The 11,381-nt window shown below is 37.3% G+C and overlaps 1 pseudogene; it reads left to right on the plus strand.

Annotated features, from left to right (window-relative positions):
* The first annotated feature begins 9,394 nt into the window (after positions 1-9,394).
* LOC111737222 lies at positions 9,395-9,513 on the plus strand (annotated as a pseudogene).
* Positions 9,514-11,381: the final 1,868 nt, after the last annotated feature.

Consider the following 11,381-nt stretch of genomic DNA (forward strand, 5'->3'; position numbering starts at 1 on the left):
AGAGAAATAAACATTTTTATTAAGTAACATTTTCTTTAATGTTTAAGGATTTTAAAAGTAGAATAAAAATTACCAGGGGTACAAAATTTGATATATTCCAATGGATTTAAAACAGAACCTAATAACCATTAAAATGTTTTTAAAGATGATTTAGGACTTCTGCTTTCAATGCCAACATGTAAAGGGCTTGGAAGTCATCACTTCTGTCCTCAGAAGAATCAAGCTAAACAAAGTAAAATCAATTACTTTACTTGACTGCATCAGAAAAGCAAGGTAGTGGAACAAACTGATACCCCAAAATTTGGAAAGTCAAAATGGATAGAGAAAATCACAGCAAAGATCAGTTCACTTGGAGCAAAAATAAATGGAGCCATAACTGGTAGTAAGATTTATCTGGTAAACTTGACAAATTACTGGAGAGTGACTGTGAACTAGTATGAGTGAGAAAATTGTCAGGGTTGCAAATTGATAGGGACAACAATACTTTTACTGGTTTAAATTCCTAGAACCTAGGCAGGTTCTCACAGTGAAGAATAAAGAAAAATCCTCTTGTTTTCCAACAAGAGGAAAGAAAAGCAATCACTATGATATAGAACCAGAGTATTCGATCTAACGTGCAAAAGTCTCCTCTCCAGGGAATAGACTTTACCAGAGACTTATCCCACTCAAGGAATGACCACTTCCCTGACTCTAGCACCTTCTAGCCTTCCTGTCTGACCTAAAGGGGGAGTAGCTGTGGGTGGGTGTAGGAGGGACAAGGAACTAAGAAATATTTGTGAAGGTCACAGACCAGGATCATATGTCTACTAAATAAATGAGATTTAATAACAAAATTACAGAATGCTTCTTCTCCTCCATATCATAAATTACATCAATAGGACTTCAATAAATAATAGTGAAATCTAGCTGAAAGTGCTATAAGAAATACATCTTTGAGGAGCAGTAAAAAAGGAAGCCCCAGAAACAAAAATAAGAATACTAGAGAAATTTGAAGCTTCTGGTACCTATAGCTATAGTAAACATTGAGCCAAACTCCTAGCTGTATTAACATAAAACTCACACTAAAGACTTATTGATCTTAGTTCTTGCTACTGCATAGATCACGGTTGAGAATTCTTCAAAATTAATGACAAACGTCAAACCACAGGCCCATAAAGTTCAGAGAACACCAAGCAAAATAAATACTGGGGGAAAAAAAAAAAAACTAAACCTTGGCATATCATATTCAATCTTCCAAAGACAAAGGAAAAATTCACAAGAGGCCAGAGGGAATTAATACACCTTACAAACAGTGTAACCAAAATAAGAATTACATTCTAATGGGCTTCTTGTCAGAAAATATGTATGTCGGTGGGAAGAGTTTTCGTTTGCCTGAAAATATCTTTATTATCCCTCCATTTTGAAGGATAATTTTGTCAGATACTGAATTACTGAATTGTAGGTGTTTTGTTTTGTTTTGTTTTGTTTTGTTTTGTTTTTAATACTTAAAATATTTCACTCCATTACCCACTACATAGGGAGGGGCCTGGCCAGGAAGTTGTCAAAGATTATAGTTCCCCATTCATACTGTGTTACAGAAGACCTGCTCCGGTGGTTTCAGTAGCTAAGTGAGTAGCTTCACCAACCTCCAGGACAAGACAACCTCCAGGAAAAGACAATTTTTCCTTTGTCTTTGGAAGATTGAATATGATATGCCAAGGTTTAGTTTTGTTTTTTTTTTTTTTTCCCAGTATTTATTTTGTTTGGTGTTCTCTGAACTTTATGGGCCTGTGGTTCAGCAGGCAGTGAAATCAGCAGATTCTATTCTCCCACTCTGATCCAAGGGAGATTCATACTGAATGGTGGCAGCAGCTTGACAGCAGCACCAGATCCCAGCCATCTTTGATACACACATCCTGCTCCATGGGGATGGTGGTACAGTCAGTAAAGAGCAAGTACCCCATTTTTCACCATGCCCAGCTCCTGGCTCCATAGCCCAGAGGTTCTGCATAAGAGATCAAGGTAGCTTCAAATACTTGCAACACTCTACCTATACCTGCCAAGGTGACTGACTTCAATAGGATGAGAATGTGAGCAGTTTCTGTCTCAGGGCATTGTCTAAAACAATAGAGCAATCAGCTCTATGTGTATGCTAACATCTGGATGTGACACCAATAGAAGTAGGTAGATCAAGGAAAGAGACAGTCAAATAGCCTGGCTAAAACCACAATCATCCTTAGTAGTCAGGAAAATTGTGTGTGTGCTCAAGACTGGGATCTCTAAGAGACATCAGAGGCTGCACACTGTGGAGAAAGAGGCTTTACTGAAGAAGTACAAACAAGTCATTAAGCAAATAAATAAACAAGCAAACAAGAACAATGAAAATCCCCGAAGGGAGATCAATATCCAGATTTGCTATAAGATATTATCTAAAATGTTGTTTTCAACCAATATTTATGAGATATGTAAAGAAACAGGAAAGCACAGCCCACATGCAGGGAGGAAAAGCAGTCAGTGGAAACTGTCTTTAAGGGAATAATAGATGTAGCAAAGATTTCCAAGGAGCTATTATAAGTATGTTCAAAGATTTAAGGGAAATATGTTTAAATAATAGGAATGTGCTATAACAATGTCTCAGCAAAGAGAGAATAGCAATAAAAAATATAAATTATTAAAAATAATAATAAGTGTTAAAGAAGTTGTGGAGAAAAAGAAACTCTCATACACTGCTGGTAGGAATGTAAATTGGTGCAACCACTATGGAAAACAGTATGGAGGTTCTTCAAAAAATTAAGAATAGAATTATGACATGATCCAGTAAGCCTTCTTCTGAGTATCTACTCAAAATATTTGAAAACATTTATTCATAAAGATATATGCACTCCGATGTTTATTGCAGCATTATTCATAGTGATCAAAACATAGAAACAACCAAAGTGTTGGATAAAGAAGATGTGGTACATATATACAGTGGAATACTACTCAGCCATAAGAAAAGATGAACTGCTTCCATTTGTAACAGCATGGATGGATCTTGAGATTATCATGCTAAGCAAAACAAATCAGATGGACAAAATCAAGAATCATATGATTTTACTCATTTGTAGATATAAAACTGAAAGCAACAAGTGAACAAACAAGGAAAATAAACAAGCAAAAACTCATAGACATAAACGAAAGTATGGTAGTTACCAGAAGGAAAGGGGGCTGGGGGAAGGTAGAAAAGGATAAAGGGAGTCAAATATATGGCTAAGGAAGGAGATCTGACTTTGAGTGATGAACACACAATGCAATATGCAGATGACATATTATAGAATTGTACACTTGAAAACTATGTAATTTTATTAATCAATGTCACTACAATAAATTTAATAAAAAAAAATTTTAAAAGAAACAATATTAAATTAAAAACAAAACAAAACAATGCTTTCTAGATGAAAGAGGCAAGGTACTAAAGAGCACAGGATCTGGAGCCATTCAGACCCATGTCTGTCCCCAATTCTTTCTCTTTGACCCTGAGCAACTTATACCTGCCAGTCTTGGGAGAAGGAGGAAGGTACCTTAACAACAGAGAGGTTGGCAGACACTGCCTGAAGCAGGTGATCACTGGGAGCATCCTCAATAATAGGACAAACAGAAGCAATAAAAAAGAAAGTACGCATTACTACCTAGGTAGTATTCCTGCCAAAAATTGCTGGAAGCAATCAGACAGAACAAGATTATGGGACACTCTACCAAAAAAAAAAAAGTCTTGGCCTCTTCAAAAATGTCAATGTCAATGTCACCTCAGCTTTCCTGTAATAAAAGAGATGAAAGAGATCTGGCAACTAAATATAACATATGATCCTTGATTGTATCCTGGATTTTTAAAAAGCAAAAAAAGGACATTTTTGTAATGACTGGGGGAAATCTAGATGTGGTCTATATGTTAAATGACATTATTATAATAATGTATTACAGCAAAAACAATAAAAGAAAATTCTGGAATAGGAAAGTATGACTCAAATGAAATTTTCCCTAGAGATTTAGACTTGAGAGTAGATTTGAGTTCGCAGAAGAATTAACTAACTTAAAGATAGATCAATAAGGATTATTCAATTTGAAAAAGAAAGGAAACAATAAGGAAGAAAAATGAAGAGAGACTTAGAGAAATGTGGGAGATTATTAAATGCAGTAAAACATACTTATTGAGAGTACCAGAATGAGAGAACAGAGATGAAAAAGCAGGAAAAAAAAATTGTAGAAATTTTGACTGAAAACTTCTCCAGTTTGATGAAAAACATTAATCTATCAAGTTTACTTTCAAGAAAGAGAGAAGACAACCCACTAAATAGGGAACTATTGTAAATCATATATTCAATAAGGAATTTGTACTGAGTATATAAAAAAAAACTTGCCACTCAATAATAAAATGATAATTAATCCAATTAAAATATGAAAAAAGATTTCTTTCTCAAGAATATACAAATGGCAATAAGCATATGAAATAAAGCTAAACATTAATAGTCATTAGGAAGATGAAAATTAAAACCACAATGAGATAACACTCACACCTGCTAGGATGACTAAAATTAAAAAGGCAGATAATACAATGTTCTGGCAAGAATGTGGAAAAATTAGAACCTTCAAACACTTCTGGTAAGAATGGAAAATGGCAAAGTTGATTTGGAAAACAGTTTGAGATATCTTCAAAATGTTGAATGTAACATATGACATAACAACTCCCCTCCTAGACATATACTCAAGAGAAATGAAGAAATATATGTGCATAAAAACTTGTACATGAATGTTCACAACAGCATTATTCATAATAACCAAAAGTAGAAATATACCAAATATTCAACAACTAATGAGCAGATAAATAAAATAAAATGTTGCATATCAATACAATGGAATATTATTCGACCATAAAAAGGAATAAAGCACTAATACCTACTACAACATGGTTGAACCTTGAAAATATTATGCCAAGTGAAAAAGTCCACCACAAAGGACACATATAATATGAGTCTACTTACATCAAATATCTAGAATAGGCTAATCGATAGAGCCTAACATTTACCTAGGGCTGAGTAGATTAACATTTACCTAGGGCTGAGGGTATGGGGAGAAGTAAGGAGTAAATTCTAATGGACATAGATGATAAAAATATTATGAAATTTCAGTATGGTGAAGGTTGCACAATTCTGTGAATATACTTTAAACTACCGATGCATGTACATTAAATGTGTGAATTAAGTATAGCATATGAATTATATATAAATAAAGCTAAAAAAATAATTACAAGAAGAAAGCAGAATTATCCAACCAGTTAGGCAGATAAAGCACCTGGTAGAGGTCTGAAGCAACTCCTGAGAAGTCACCCAAGAGGCTCTGGAGATGTGAGTTACAGGTGTTCTGGGATTATAAATTGGAGTGTCAGAGTGGACATATGCTACGTGAGCCGTTTCTCAAGAATTTGTCCTCATCAACTTAATTTTTGTTTCTTCCAAATCAGCCTTTTTTTCTTTGTATTTATTTTTCCAGAATAACAGGATTCCTCCTTATATTAGGTATAGTCCCTTTCATCTCAGCAAGCAATTATTTAGCTTTCTCGTCATCATTTCCCTTGAACTCTACCAGTCAGAGCTGCATTATTAGAAATATTGCTTTAATACTGGAGTATTATTTGAAAGCAATTTTTTTGGTTATCCTGGTTGCCAGTCTTCCCTAAGCATAAGCTATAATGACGTCAATGAAATTTCATCTCAGGAAATTATATGTCAATCTTGGTATGGTCTGGGTTTGCCAAAGATAAACATGGCCCCTTCCTGCCAGTAAAATCCTTGAATTGTTTTGGAGTTATACAGCGCATTCACATAATCTCCTGAAATACCAAGGGACAAATAAGCTTTCTAGAATTGTTTTTATAATACTTCATTGAATAATTGGGCAGTATAACTGAGTATTCTTATTCGTATTAGTTTTATATTGATAATCCTATATAACATTTAATAAATAAAGAATCTTGAAACATTTAAGTTTGATGGCTTATTGGTGTTCCATCTACAAAGAATTAAAACAAGAAGACATTAGTTTATTTTTCCCCTAAATACTGATAGCACAAAAGCAAAAAGGTTCCTTTAAGAAATCAAATATTGTCTAGTAGAAGATGGCAGACTAGGTAAAAGCAAGGTTCATCACTTCCCAGGTCTGCATTGAAATTACAACCAAATTATAAAATAATCAATGTGGAGAATCACCTGAAGTCCAACTGATCTTAACACGTAGGTCTGAAAATATAAAGAAGGAGCCACATGGAAGCCGGTACAGCAAAGTTGCAAAGTGGGCCAGACACGCACCCACAGTGGTGGAGGGAGAGTGAGGCTGCAAAGGCTCCCCTGAAGGAGAGGATAGTCCTGGTCTCATTTGGGGGCTCCCCAGCCCAAGGAAGAGGAGAGTCCAATAACTCTGACTGTGAAAACCAGAGTTGATTCCAGCCACCTGAGTGAGATAAAAGGAGACTGAAATCCTAGACACACCTTTGAAGGGCCCTCACACAGGCTTTCTGATCTGTGGACACTCACCTGGGACACCGGTGGTGGGTCAGAGGCTCACACTAGATTCATATTGAATTACCTGGCACCAAAATAGAGCTGGAAGGGCAGCCACCGTAGTGCCTTAGTCTGGCCCCCCTACCAGGCAATCTACAGACCACATCAGCTTGCCTGTGTAGACCCCTTCTGAGGGAATGCATGAACTATTACCAAAGTTGCAGCACAACTGAGGCTGTATTGATCTGACTGCCATTGTCTCCCTGATACCCCACCCCACCTTATCTATAAATTGCTCCAGACGGCCTATAGACAGTGAACCACCACTGCCCTGCCCCTTCCCCCCAACCCTGGGTCTCCCAATCCATGTAGGCAACAAATTTTGGCTATCAGAGGGAGGGCACTGCACAGAAATCAGTTGTAAGTAGACCTCTGACACCTGCAAGAGTTGCAATATTGGGTCTGTGGAGCACTGTGGTCTGTGGGACTGCCCCAGGTGGCAGCTGGTCTCACTGTGATCTGTGACCACAGTGGGAACGCCCAGGCATAGAAGTTGCAGCAACTGAGGTTGTATCGGCCTGATGGCCCTTGTCTCCCTGAAATCCTACTTCACCCAGGCCACAGAGTGCTTGCAGCCCATGACAGGCAGCCTCCTGTGCCCTGCTTGACTCTGGGGTTGTGTATTCTGTGCAGGCAACAAACCTTGGCTAGCGCACTGAGCACATTTCGGGGAAAACAGTTGTGGACAGACCACTGGTGCCTCCACAAGCTGCAATATTTCTTGAGGGGATCGTAGGAGTCTGTGGGATTGCCCCAGACAGCAGCTTATCTCCATGTGATCTGCAAGTACTGTGGGAATGTGCAAACACAGAAATTGCAGAAAACTGAGCTATTGGCCTGACGGCCCTTGACTCCCTGAGCTCCTGACCCATCCAATACACAAAGTGCCCGCTGCATATTGATAGACAACTGCCCGTGCCCTGGGGTGGTGCATTCAGGCCCAAGGTGGGTAGCAGCTGACTGCTACGACTGGAAATTTGTACAGGTAGCCACAGAAAGAGCACTGACATGTAAAGTGACACTGCAGTGGCCAGGAGAAATTTATGCAATAGAGCAAGGAGACTCTTGGGGTCCCTGTGCAACCCAATACTCATATCACCTAGAGGCTCTTCCAGTTTCAGAGACTTACAAGAAACTGACATACAGTGTCAGGCCTTGAAGAGCACTGGTCCCTCTGCTAAACTGCCCTAGGTCAGGGACAAGCGATAACCAGAACGTTGCCTACAGTATTGTCTTTTCCACCTACCTATAGATCCGGCATAAGCAACAACCATCTGCGGATTGCTTTTTAGTTCTCACTGGGTAGCCGTGAGCAATCAAAAGCAGTGACTGACCTTGGACTACTGGGGACCCTCTCCCAAGGGGCCACAAAACCAACGCATCTGGAGGCTGGCACCAGACCACAACAGAGCAATTCCCAACTAGCCTCATTAACGGTATACACAAAGGGTGGTTGCAATAAGTACACAAGCCTTCTAAGGCAAATCCCACTAGTGGGGTTAGCCCACACACAGCGACTCTTACCCTGTGGGTGCAGCCAGTTCCCACAGTTAGTCAGCCTGAGCGTTAATCCCATCCACTGGTCTACTAACAACAATAAAGGCTTGGTGACAACAGAAGATCACATGCAACCCACACAAAGATCATGTCCAGAGCTCCCAGCATAGGGGATCAGGGAGAGTGCACCATTGGGCCACACAGGACACTTTCCACATTAGGCCATCTGGCCAAGGCTGAGAGATGAAACAAATATTTCTGACACTTAAACAAACACAGAGAGGCTAACAAAGAGAAAACAAAGAAACATGCCACAAATGAAACAACAGAAGGAAACTTCAGAAAATAAGCTAAAGGAGTCAAACAACCTATCAGAGAAAGAGTTCAAAATAATGGTTATAAGGATGCTCAACAAACTTATGGAGAGAATGGATGAGCACAGTGAGAACTGCAACAGAGAGATAGTAATCATAAAAAAAGGACATAGACACCATAAAAAAAAGAACCAGAAAGAAATGAAGAATACAATAACTGAAATGAAGAATACACTAGAAGACTTCAACAGTAGATTGGACGAAGCAGAAGACTGAATCAGCAAACTGGAAAACAAGGTAGTGGAATACACCCAATCTGAACAACAAAAGAAAAAAGAATTTAAAAAAATGAGGATAGTTTAAAAAACCTATGAGACAACATGAACCATAACAATATCTGGGTCATAGGAGTACCTGAAAGAGAAGAGGGAGAGCAAGGAATGGAGAATCTATTTGAAAAAAAATAATGACAGAAAACGTCCCTAACTTGGCAAAAGAATTAGATATACGAGTTCAAGAAGCACAAAGAGTCCCACACAAAGACACATCATAATTAAAATGCCAAAGGTCAAAGACAAAGAGAGAATCTTAAAAGCGGCAAGAGAAAGATAACTAGTTACTTACAAAAGTATCCCCATAAGAATGTCTGCTGATTTTTCAATGGAAACTTTGCAGGCCAGAAGGAACTAGCAAGAAATATTCAAAGTTATGAAAAGCAAGAATCCACAACCACAAATACTCTACCCAGCAAGGCTTTTGATTAAAATGGAAAGTGAGATAAAGAGCTACCCATACAGGAAAAAGCTTAAGGAATTCATCACCAACAAGCCAGTATTACAAGAAACGTTAAAGGGAATTCTGTAAAAAAAGAAAAGATAAAAAAATAGAAAAAACAAATACATATAATAAAATGGCAGTAACTATGTACCTATCACTAATCACTTTAAATGCAAATGGATTAAATGCTCCAATCAAAAGACATAGGGTAGATGAATGGATAAGAAAACAAGGGTCTATGGCCATGCCACCCTGAACAAGCCTGATCCCGTCTGATCTCGGAAGCTAAGCAGGATCAGGCCTGGTTAGTATTTGGATGGGAGACCACCTAGAAAGACTAGGTGCTGTAGGCATAAAAAATAAAATAAAAAATAAGGGGGATTGTAAGCTGACAAGGTTCTTGCAACCTGTGAGGTCAACCAAGGGTTGCCTTGCCCCCCAAAAAGAAAAGAAAACAAGACCCATGCATATGCTTTCCACAAGAGACCCACTTATGATTAAATGACACTCACAGACTGAAAGTAAAGGGGCAGAAAAAGATATTTCATGCAAATTGAAATGAAAACACACACACACACTCACACACAAAACTGGAGGAGCAATACTTATATCAGATAAAATAGACTTTAAAACAAAGGCTATAATAAGAGACAAAGAAGGGCATTATGGAATGATAAAGGGATCTATAAATCAAGAGGACATAAACCTAGTAAACTTATAGACACCCAACATAGGAACACCTACATACATAAAACAATTATTGACTGACAAAAAAGAAGAGATCAATAGTAATACACTCACAGTAGGAGACTTTAACACCCTGTTGACACTAATGGACAGATCATCCAGGCAAAGAATCAACAAGGAAACCAATGGGCCTAAAGACACACTAGACTAGATGGATTTAATAGATATTTTCAGAGCATTTTACCGTAGCAAAATATACATTCTTCTCAAGTGCACATGGAACACTTTCCAGGATAGACCACATATTAGGACACAAAAAAAAATTTCAATAAATTTAAGAAGACTGAAATCATATAAACTGTCTTCTCCAGTCATAAGTAAATTAGAAATCAACTACAAGAAAAAAAGTGGAAACACAAACACATGGAGACAAAACAACATGCTACTAAACAATGAATGGATTATCAATGAGATCAAGGAAGAAATCAGAAGATACCTAGAGACAAATGAAAAGGAAAACACAATGACTCAAAATCACAGTGAAAGCAGTCCTAAGAGGGAAATTCATAGCAATATTGGCCGACCTCAAGAAACAAGAAAAAGCTCAAATAAACAATATAAACTTACACTTAAAAGAACTAGAAAAAGAACAGCAAACAAAGCCTAAAGTGAATAGAAGAAAGGAAATAATAAAGAGCAAAGTGGAAATAAATGAAATAGAGTCTAGAAAAACAATACAAAAGATTAATAAAACCAGAAACTGGTTCTTTGAAAAGATAAACTAAATTGATAGACCCTTAGCCAGACTGATCAAGGAAAAAAAGAGAGAGGACTCATATAAATAAAATTAGAAATGGAAGAGGAGAAATAGCTACAGACTCCACAGAAATACAAAGGATCATAAGTAAATACTACAAGCAATTATATGCCAACAAATTGGACAATCTGGAAGAAATGAACACATTTCTAAAAACATATAATCTCCCAAGACTGAATCAAGAAGAAACAGAAAATCTAAACTGACCAAATAACACCAATGAAACAGAATCAGTAATCAAAAACTTCCCAAAAAACAAAAGTCCAGGACCAGATGGCTTCATAAGCGAATTTTACCAAATATTCAAAGAAAAATTATCACCTATTCTTCTCATACTATTCCAAAAAATTCAAGAAGAGGGAAGGCTCCCTAACTCCTTTTATGAGGCCACCATTACCTTGATTCCAAAACTAGATGAAAACATTATAAAAAAAGAAAACTATAGACCAATGTCTCGGGAACATTGATGTAAAAATCCTCAACGAAATATTAGCAAACCAAATTCAGCAATACATTAAAAATATTATATGCCATGATCAAGTTAGATTTATTCTTAGGATGCAAGGTTGTTAAATATCTGAAATCAATTAATGTGATACACCATATTAACAAATCAAAAGATAAAAACCATATAATCATATCAATAGATGCAAAAAAAGCATTTGATAAATCTAGCATTCACATATAAAAACTCTCAGCAAAGTGGGAATAGAAGGA

This window comes from Pteropus vampyrus, unplaced genomic scaffold (assembly GCF_000151845.1).
Source record: "Pteropus vampyrus isolate Shadow unplaced genomic scaffold, Pvam_2.0 Scaffold24, whole genome shotgun sequence".
Taxonomy (NCBI): Eukaryota; Metazoa; Chordata; class Mammalia; order Chiroptera; family Pteropodidae; genus Pteropus; species Pteropus vampyrus.